This window comes from Marmota monax, unplaced genomic scaffold, assembly GCF_021218885.2.
Source record: "Marmota monax isolate L192 unplaced genomic scaffold, Marmota_monax_Labrador192_F-V1.1 WCK01_AAM20220418_F8-fsc00015, whole genome shotgun sequence".
NCBI classification, from domain to species: Eukaryota; Metazoa; Chordata; class Mammalia; order Rodentia; family Sciuridae; genus Marmota; species Marmota monax.
Window position 1 is genome coordinate 19,455,485 of NW_026692194.1, and position 9,626 is coordinate 19,465,110.

Below are 9,626 nucleotides of genomic sequence, written 5' to 3' on the forward strand. Positions count from 1 at the left end.
TTTTAAATTTTTATTTATTTATTTTGTACTGGGGATTGAACCCATGGGCACTATACCACTGAGGTACATTCCCAATCCCCCCCTTTTTTTGGGGGTGTACCAGGGATTTAACTCAGGGGCACTCAAGCACTGAGCTACAGCCCCAGACCTATTTTGTATTTTATTTAGAGACAAGTTCTCACTAAGTTGCTTAGTGCCTCACTTTTGCTGAGGCTGGCTTTGAACTCATGATCCACCTGCCTCAGGCTCCTGAGCCGCTGGGATTATAGGTGTGCACCACAGTGCTCAGTCTTTTTTTTTTTTACTTTTTTATTTTGAAGCAGGGTTTTGCTACATGCCTAGGTTGATCTTGAACTTGCAATGTCTGACCTCAGCCTCCCAAATTGCTGGGATTAGAGTTGTGTGCCACTGTGCCCAACTTCATCTAGCACATTTTGACTTCGAAACCCTCCGCCTCCTAACATGGCAAGTAGAAAAGAAAAGAGAAGATAAGGAGGGAGAAAATGGCAAGAGGAGATCTATATTCCCCCAATTGGAGTGATTTCTTCGGTGTAATTTCTCTTCTGTGGGTGGCCTGGAGTTTCAGGCTCTCAGGCTATGAGTGACATGAGCTTGAAGGGACCCTGGAATAGATTTCTTGAAAATAGGTTTTTGATGCTGCCTAACATTCTTCATGAATGTGTCGGCTGTGAGGCCTGAAAAGACAAAGCACAGTGTGACCCATGGCGGGTTGTAGGACCCTCTGTGTTACTGGGCAGTACTTTCCCATTTGGGGTCAGAGGTCAGGTTATACCGCTCTTCCTCCACAGACATTTGGTGTCAAATTAGTAGGAAATTTTTTTGAATAAAAGCTGGTTTTATTCCAATCCAGGTTTAAAGGAAGATGGAAGAAACCTTTTGTCTCAATATCTCCATCTTATTAAAAGCTAAAAAAGACAGTTGGCCTTGATTCAAAAGGAACAGGAGAGTCCCAATTGAATTCCGTTAGTTCCCTTCCTCCAGGATTGGCTGGCCACAGGTGGTATTATAGTCCCTTATGGCTGTCATTCAGTTTCTAGCAGCCTTGCCCAGGGACCCTTCCTGGATCCTGGCTAGCTGAATTCAGCTGGGCACCTGTATAAGAAATAAGAAATAGGCAAAGGATGGAAAAAGGAAAAATGAACTTTTGCACTTTGATTGGGAGAGAAGCAGCGAGATTGCTTCTCTACTCTATAAATCGGTTATGATTGATAGAAGCAAGAGCCAGGTGATATTCATATGTAGATATAGCCAAGCAGTGTTAATCAGAAATGTGACAGTCTTAGCTGCCTTGGTGTCTGTTGAGCCAGAGGATGTAGCCCTCCAGTCTTTACTCCCAGAGTGAGGAATTTGTCCTCAGTGTCAGAAGGGCGCTGCATTAGAGTCTGGTCTGGACTGGAAGGTGAATGGTCAGCCCAGGTCTCTTGGGGACTGGGCGGTTACTGCCTTGTAGAAGCATCTGTGACTCTACTCTGCTCCACTGGGCAGGAGGGGTTGGTTGGGATTCGTGCATGCATGTGTGTGTGTGCTCTGCATGTGATGGTCCCCTGCCACACTGGGGGGAACCTAGCTAACACACTCCTCCAGAGTTACATTTGACTACATCAGTGACTTTGGCTTTCTGGGCAAATCTGGACTCCTGGGGAAAAAAAAGTTTCTCTCTCCAAGCCTGCTCTATGGTGCAGGAGGAGACACACAATTGCCTTTGTTGTTTGTTCTTCCCGTGTGGGGACAAAAGCCCTTTCAGTTGGTGTGGAATGTACAAGAGTTTTATGCCAACGGCTGCTGGGTCTTGGCCTGGAATCCTGCAGATCAGGCTGAGTAGGGGAGTTGGTTGCTTCATCCAAAGCTCCCCTGGGTCCTATCTGCCATATCTCCATGTGGTCAGGGTCTACCACAGGGGCCTCACTGCCCGCTCTGTCTTCTCTGAGTGTAGCTGTGATCTCCTGTGACATTCCTGTCCTCATCAAGTGCTGAGAACCCGTGGCCTGTGCAGGTAGGTGCTGTGCCAGGGTTCATGACTTCATTCTACCCTCCTAACTTGGAGTTGCCTGGTGTTATCTCCACTTTGCCTCTGAGGACACCATCTTCAGAAGGGCCTGAGGGACAATGCTGAGTCTAAAGCTGCGGCAATAAAGGGAGGGGATGGCTCTGCCCCGGAGCTTGAGCACCACAGGGCCTCAACCGGCAGTGGTCATGCTGTTATTGGAAACTTAAATGAAACAAAAAACACAACTCTGGTGGGAAAAGGGAAGGAGTGGAGGAAGGCCACCAAAAAACTTTCGAGTGGCACAAGTGGCCTTTTCTCTTTGCTGTTTCCATTCCTGGGTGTTTCCACTGTCCAGGAGCCAGAGACTCACCACAAAGAAAACTGTTGCCAAAATGTTGCAGGGTTGTGCTGTTTGGGGAGGGAACTTTTCCCAGGTCACTATTGTTTGCTGTTTTTTTTTTTTTTTTTTACCAGGGTCCCGCATCTCCTAGGGTGCTGAAGCCAACCACAGAGTTGAACTTCGCTCTAATTTCAAAATGTCAACAAGCCTGTGCTACTGGGAAGTGCCCGGGAACAGACCTGCCACCAGCCCCAGGGGAGCCCCAGGTACAGGAATGAGGGACTAACAAAGGATCCTGGGAAACCTCTGTGGGCTTGAAAGCAATTTCATTAGGTCTATCCAGGAGCCCGGCAGATTGCACAATCGTGCTATCTTACAAACAAGAGAAGAAGAAAGGAGAGAGGGTTGCTGAGGGGAGAAGGGTGTGGGCATCAAATGGGCTTTTATATGTGATCTTGTTTAAACAAGACTCTTATCAAGGAGTAATACTAAACTTTGCTCTTTTCTTATTGCCTCAGCTCCGTGGGGAATTGGTATGTGACTTTTGGATTCCATGAGGGAGGATTAAATTGCCTCCTTGGAGATAAGAGCCCCAAATAAGCTGATAGCATTGATAGAAATGAGGGAGGATTCCCTTGTGTCCTGACGGACTTTGATTCTGCTATCTAGACTCTTGTCTTCTGTGCACAAACTGTACATCAAGACAGAAGAAAGCTGGTCTTGTGGAAGAGCAGCATAGATGGGGTGCCTCCCCTGAGCTGAGCTGTGTGCAGGAGGGGTGGGATTCCCAGGAATGAGCCACACCTGGCCTGCAGGAATGGTCCAGGTCCTCAGTGGTAAGGCTCAGGACGTTGATTTTTAAATGACTAGTAAATCACCTAACACTCTGTTTAGAGCTCTGGGAAAACTCCCAAGTAATTGTCAAACAATTAAGTGTGTATTTATGTCCAAGAAGTTCACAGTACCGTGTTAGAAAATGAAGGGCAAGTCAGGGGTAGGAAGTGGATACGGGAGAGGCTTGAAGCCCCAGGGCTTAGCTAAGCGACTTGGGCTAGTTTGCTCTCTTGTTCTGTGTTTTCTCACCTATAAAATGGAATCATTTTCAGGGTGATCCTGAAGGTACTTGGAACAGAGTAAGACTTTGACCTCTGCCTTTCAGGTGCTTTCAACCTAAAGGGGAAAGCAAATACGGTATGTTTGAAACTAACACCATCTGACCTGGTTATTCTGAGAACTGTGATGTAGAAGTCAGAGGAAGACAAAAACCCTTACTCAGGACTTAGGGTGATGGGGGAGTGGGATGTAACTCAGTGAAAGCACATGCCTAGCATATGTGAGGTTCTGGGTTCAATCCCCAACACTGTAATTAAAAATAATAATAAATAAATAAATAAATAAATAAATAAATAATTTGTTTTAGGTAGGAGGTGAAGAATTGGGGCCTCAGAATTGGGTAGGAATTTAGTAAGTAAGAACATTCCAGCTGGAAATAAATAGCATGTACAAGGATATGAAGGCAGGAAAACGCAAGGCATACCTGTGGGTTCCAGGTTTCTTCAGTTTGGCTCCAGCTAAGGTCCTTCGCGGGGAACTGTGGGAAATGAAGTTTGATACTAGGTGGCTGACTTTTGAGTACCAGCATTCTTGTATATGCAGTATACATATACAGTGGAAGGTTTTTTTTTTTTTTTTTTTTTTAAATATTTATTTCTTTTAGTTATTGGCGGACACAACATCTTTGTTTGTATGTGGTGCTGAGGATCGAACCCGGGCCGCACGCATGCCAGGCGAGTGTGCTACCGCTTGAGCCACATCCCCAGCCCAGTGGAAGGGTTTTGAAGTGGGGTTTACTTCTCTTGTCTCTCCTAGGGTCATCTGTGCTTGAATATTGAGAAGCCACCACCATCAGCGGATCCACAGAGACTCCATCAGCTTTGGCTTCTTGGGAACTGGTATTCTGGGGGCAGGGTCTGACCAGCATGCAACATAATCCTTTCTCCATTTTTTCCACATTTGGGGCAGTTAAGACCAGCTGTGAAATGCCCTGAGAATGGGGATGTGTTTGGAGAGGCTGCTGTGGGACACCAAATGGAGCTAAAACTTGTCTGGAACTGCACTGTCCAATATGGTAGCCACTAACACTTTTGGTTATGAAGCACTTGGTCTGTGGCCGCTCCAAGCTGAGAAATGCTGTGAGGGTAAAATACACACCACATTTCAAAGACTTATCACTTAAAAAAAGAATATACATCGTCTCATTAATATTTTAAATATTGACTATATGCTGATAAAATATTTTGGATATTTGGGCTAAATAAAATGTTATGAAGCTTCATTTTACTTGTTCTTTTTTTTTCCTTTTGTATATGGCTACTAGAAAATTAAAAATTATCTATGTGGCTCACATTACATTTTTTTTGGACAGCACCTAGAGATCTAGGCTGGGTGGTGTATGACCTAGATAGTTACCAGGGCTGTAACTCTATACTCCTACTAGTTTGGGTGATGTGTCTGCCTTCTAATGGAGCCAGGCTCAGATACAAACCAAATCTCATTGTGCTTAGGATAAGAAGTTCAGTGAGGAAAGGGTATTTCAATTGTTGTTATCAGTTCTCCAAATTTCTCCACAATTCAGCTCCAAAATTCTGACTTTCAGTTGAGGGTATAGGATGATAGTATATAGCGTCATGCTGGTCCCTTTGGAGAGAAAACCTCATGAAAGTAAAGGCAGAAGCTTTCGGAAGGTCTGGAGTGCTCAGTGGCTCCTTGGTTGGGCTTTTCTGTGAACACTCCAAATACCTAAGAGTCAGGAACTGGTTGAGGGGCTAGGAAAAGCAGGCCTCTGAAAACCACATTGCACATGAAGGAAATATGCCAAACTGTTTACAGAAAATTTTCTCAAGGTTTTGTATTTAGGGATGATTTTATTTCCCTCCTGCACATTTTAGGATTTTCCTAATTTTCTACAGTGAATAACCCGAAGAAACCTTTTTTTTTTCCTTATGGAAAAGTGCAAGCCCAGTGTGTTGACACAGGCCTGTAATCCAAGTGACATGGGAGGCTAAGGCAAGGGGATTGCATGTTTGAGGCCAACCTCAGCACCTTAGTAAGATCCTGCCTCAAAATAAAAAATAAAAACAGCTGGGGAGGTAGCCTAGTGGTAGAAAACCCTTGGGTTTAATCCCCAGTACCACCACTAAGGATTGCAGGGAGAAAAAAAAAGTACAGTGCTTTTTGGAACAAGAGGGAGACAGTAGTGAATTTTCAGTTGCTAATAGATGGGGGCCAGCCAGGGAGGGGACTCAGACCAAAGTCCCCAGGCTTAATAAAACAAAACTTTTTTTTTTTCAGGGAGAGGGGATTGAACTCAGGGGCACTCAACCTCTAAGCCACATCCCCAGCCCTATTTTGTATTTTATTTAGAGACTGAGGCTGGTTTTGAACTCTCAATCCTCCTGCCTAAGCCTCCCGAACCTCTGGGATTACAGGCATGTGCCACCACGCCTAGCTAAAATAAATCTGCATGGACAGAGGTGGGTTTTGTGAAGGCTAGGGAGGCTTCATCAGCCTGACTGCTGAATACTGGGGTCATGTGTAAGTTCAGGGGACTTCCCAGGCATACAGACTGAATTCGGTCTGTATGAACAACTTACCATTGGTAAGTCCTACCATCAGTAGGCCTCAGCTTCCTCACCTGCTGTGGGTCTGGTCACAACTCTAAAGGTAGAAAATATTCTATAAACACTAGCTATCATTATCATGGAGATGTAGACTTTCAAACATCCTAATAAGAATTTATTTTTTAATTTAGTACTGGGGATTGAACCCAGAGGTGCTCTACCACTATGCTCTACCCCCAGCCCTGTTTATTTATTTATTTATTTTTAATTTTGAGACAATGTCTTGTAGCTAAATTGGCTGGGTTGGCCTCACTTGCAATCCTCCTGCCTTAGCTTCCTGCGTCTCTGGGATTATAGTGCCACCTTAGTAAGTAAGGCCCGGCCTAGTAATAGGAAATCTTAAAAAGATTCCCAGGTTGCACCATGGGGGTATTTCACAAGCTTCTACTTCTACATAAAGTTGGAACAGAACAGGTTGCTGAAAGGCCTACAGGGAGGGGAGGCCACAGAGGTGCACACAGCTCTGTCCTGCCACAGCCGTTGACATTCTATTTCTCATATCAAGGTCCTGAGAAAATGTCATGTTTCCAGAAACTCTAATTAGGAAAACACAGAATAATGGTAAACATTTTCACAGAGTTCCTCCATCAACAACCTGCCTGGTACAGAGGGCAAGCAAACAATCCTCTGGACATCTCAGTTGGCCTTAAGTGGGGCTCTAGCTGGTTGATGCCAGGACTAATTGACAGCATTTCCCTGCCTATCACAATGACAATCACAATGAGTCATTTTATTGCTAATGGGCTTGATGTTCAGAAAGAAAGAGAACATTTTCCCCTCATGCTTTTATGTTTGTTTGTTTGTTTGTTTGGAGGACTAGAGGTGGAACATAGTGTACTTTACTACTGAGCTACATACCCAGTCCTTTTTATTTTATATTTTGAGACAGGGTCTCACTAAGTTGCTGAGGCCACCCTTGAATTTGCAGCCCTCCTGCTTCAGCCTCCTCAATTGCTGGGATTACAGATGTATGCCACCATGCCCAGCTTCCCATCATTCCTTTTTTGGTGGGGAGGGCAGTTCCTGGGATTGAACTCAGGGGCACTCAACCACTGAGCCACATCCCCAGCCCTATTTTGTATTTTATTTAGAGACAGGGTCTCACTGAGTTGCTTAGTGCCTCGCTAAACTGAGTCTGGCTTTAAACTCTTGATCCTCCTGCTTCTGAGTTTATAGGTGTGCGCCATTCTGCCCCTTCCTATCATTCATAATGTTCATATTAAATTGCTTCAGAATTTTTTAAAATGTATTTTTGTTTATATATTTGTTTTAGGGGTTTATCTCCACTAAGAGGCTATGCCACCCTGTTAGTTCTTGGCCTGCTATAGTTGACCTGTTGTCACGGCCTCTGGGCCGTGAGTAAGGACACCACCCAAAACTGGGCCTGGAGGTGCAGTAGAAGTTTGGTTTCTCTATGGTCTGCAAGTCGTTGTCATTGGGCCAGGCTCATGGAAGTCCTGATGGAGTATGGAAAAACAAAGTCAATTCACAATAGACCTGCAGACCCCAAGAAAATCACACACAGGTCACACACACAACAATCCCTTAAACCAATGGTTCTCAACCCAGTGAGTGATTTTTCCTCCTAGGGGATATTTGGCAATGTCTGAAGACATTTTGTTTTGTGAAGGGACAAGGGTACCACTGGTGTCAGGCAGGTAGAAAACAGGAATTCTGCTAACAATGTACAGAGGTTTCCCTTTCCTCCCTACACCACCCCACCTCACACACAAAAAGACAATCTGGGTCTGGGGTGGTGGCGAATACCTGTAATCCCAGCGATGGGGAGGCTGAAGCAAGAGGATCGCAAATGGGGGGGGCAGCCTCAGCCATTTAGTGAGGCCTTAAGCAACTTCATGAGAATGTGTCTCAAAATTAAAAAAGAGAAAAAGAGCTGGGGTTGTAGTTCAGTAGTAAAGTACCTATGGGTTAATTCCTCAGTACCAAAACAATCAAATAAACAAACCCAAAAAACAAAAACAAAATGCAACATACACACACAGACAATCTGGTCTAAAACATTAACAGTGCTGAGGTTGACAGACCCTGGGTTCGGCAGGATCAGCACCAATGCTCTCCATTATGTGCTCCTAATCCACCCATCCAACCACTCTCCCAACACATACTCCTGCTCCCTTCAGGCAGGTCCTGCCCCTATTCCTAAACCTGCCTGTCTTCATTTTGACCTCTGTACCTTTTGCCTTTGCTCATGTGGGTCCCTCTGCCTGGAACATTCCTCTAAGCACCTGTCAGAACCCTACCTTTCCTTTAAAGCTCAGACTTCTCCTCTCCTGTGAATTTGTCCTCAACAACCCAGTCACTATAACCTTGTTGCAGGGGACAGACGAGGCAAGACACCAAATAGGAACAGGAAGCAGGTTTATTTAGCTATAGCTAGGTTCAAAGGGCAAAGCTTTCATTGTAATCAGTCAATCTCCCTGAACCCCAAGTTCAGGTCGTTTCCGAACTTCATACCCAGCGTGTGAGGGGAGGGGCTCAGAAGTTCACAGTCTGAAGAAGTTCACACAAAAGCAGCTTTTTCTTTCACTGTTCTGGGCAAATGAACCCAAGGACAGTGCCTGAAAAGGGGAGAGCTTCTTCTCCTCCCCTTTCTTTCCTCCCCCTGCCAACTGTCACCAAAGAGCCCAACTGGTAACTTCTCTTATCTTAGAAATGTAGACATCTCTGTGAAGCCCCAGCTCAAGGCCAGAGGCCTTGTTAAAGGATCTGTCTTTTTTTTTTTTTAAACATTTTGCATTTGCAAACACACTTCTACAAACTACTATGCTGGATAAATGTTTGTGAAAAACTAGTAAAGGGGCGATCAGCACCTGGAGTACTGATTTCTTCCAGGCCAGTGGCCAAGTAAGATAGAGCAACAGGAAAATAGGAAGTTTACCTACATTGAACTCTTTTGCAGAGACTCTTTTGCTTATAGTCCTAAAATCAATTATGGTCAAGATTTCTGGAGAAGCTTAGTTAAGATTTTCTGTGGAGGAGGGGGTGTCGCTGACTGTCTCCAGAAGCAAGGTTGGCCACTTCCCATTTGCAATGCCCTGTAAGATGGCTATTATATTATACTTGGTTTAAGCTCTTTAGGGTAGGTATTGAAGCTTAGTATGTGCTTTCTTTCTTTCCTTTTTGTTTTTTTTTTGTACCAGGGATGGAACCCAAGGGCACTCTACCACTGAGCTATATCCTTATCCCTTTTTACTTTGAAACAGGGTCTTGCTAAGTTGCTTAGGGACTTGCTAAATTGCTGAGAACTTGAACTTGCCATCCTTCTGCCTTAGCCTCCTGAGTCCCTGGGATTGCTGGCGTGCATCGCCACGCATGGATTCTTCTTCACTTTCTTGCCTTTCTTGGCCAATGATAACAAAAAAACATATTATAATGCTTTGTATTTTCATAGAATTTTCAGATCCATTTGAGTTTTCTTTAAAGTAGCCAAGGCAGAGATTTTTAATTTGTCAGATGAGGAGACAACTCCAAGGCCTGATTTGCAAAGACTCATATGAATAATATAGTTACAGTTTCATAGAGGTCTTCTTTGCAAAACTAGAAATGGGCTGGTTTCCTGCAAGCTGGCCTTCCTTCC

At 44.6% G+C, this 9,626-nt stretch overlaps 1 long non-coding RNA gene across 1 annotated transcript; it reads left to right on the forward strand.

Moving 5' to 3' along the window:
- The first annotated feature begins 527 nt into the window (after positions 1-527).
- LOC124080021 (uncharacterized) lies at positions 528-4,655 on the forward strand. The gene is made up of 4 exons (XR_006847555.2): positions 528-2,014; positions 2,483-2,614; positions 3,455-3,539; positions 4,218-4,655. It is a non-coding gene; the product is annotated as an uncharacterized LOC124080021 (long non-coding RNA).
- Positions 4,656-9,626: the final 4,971 nt, after the last annotated feature.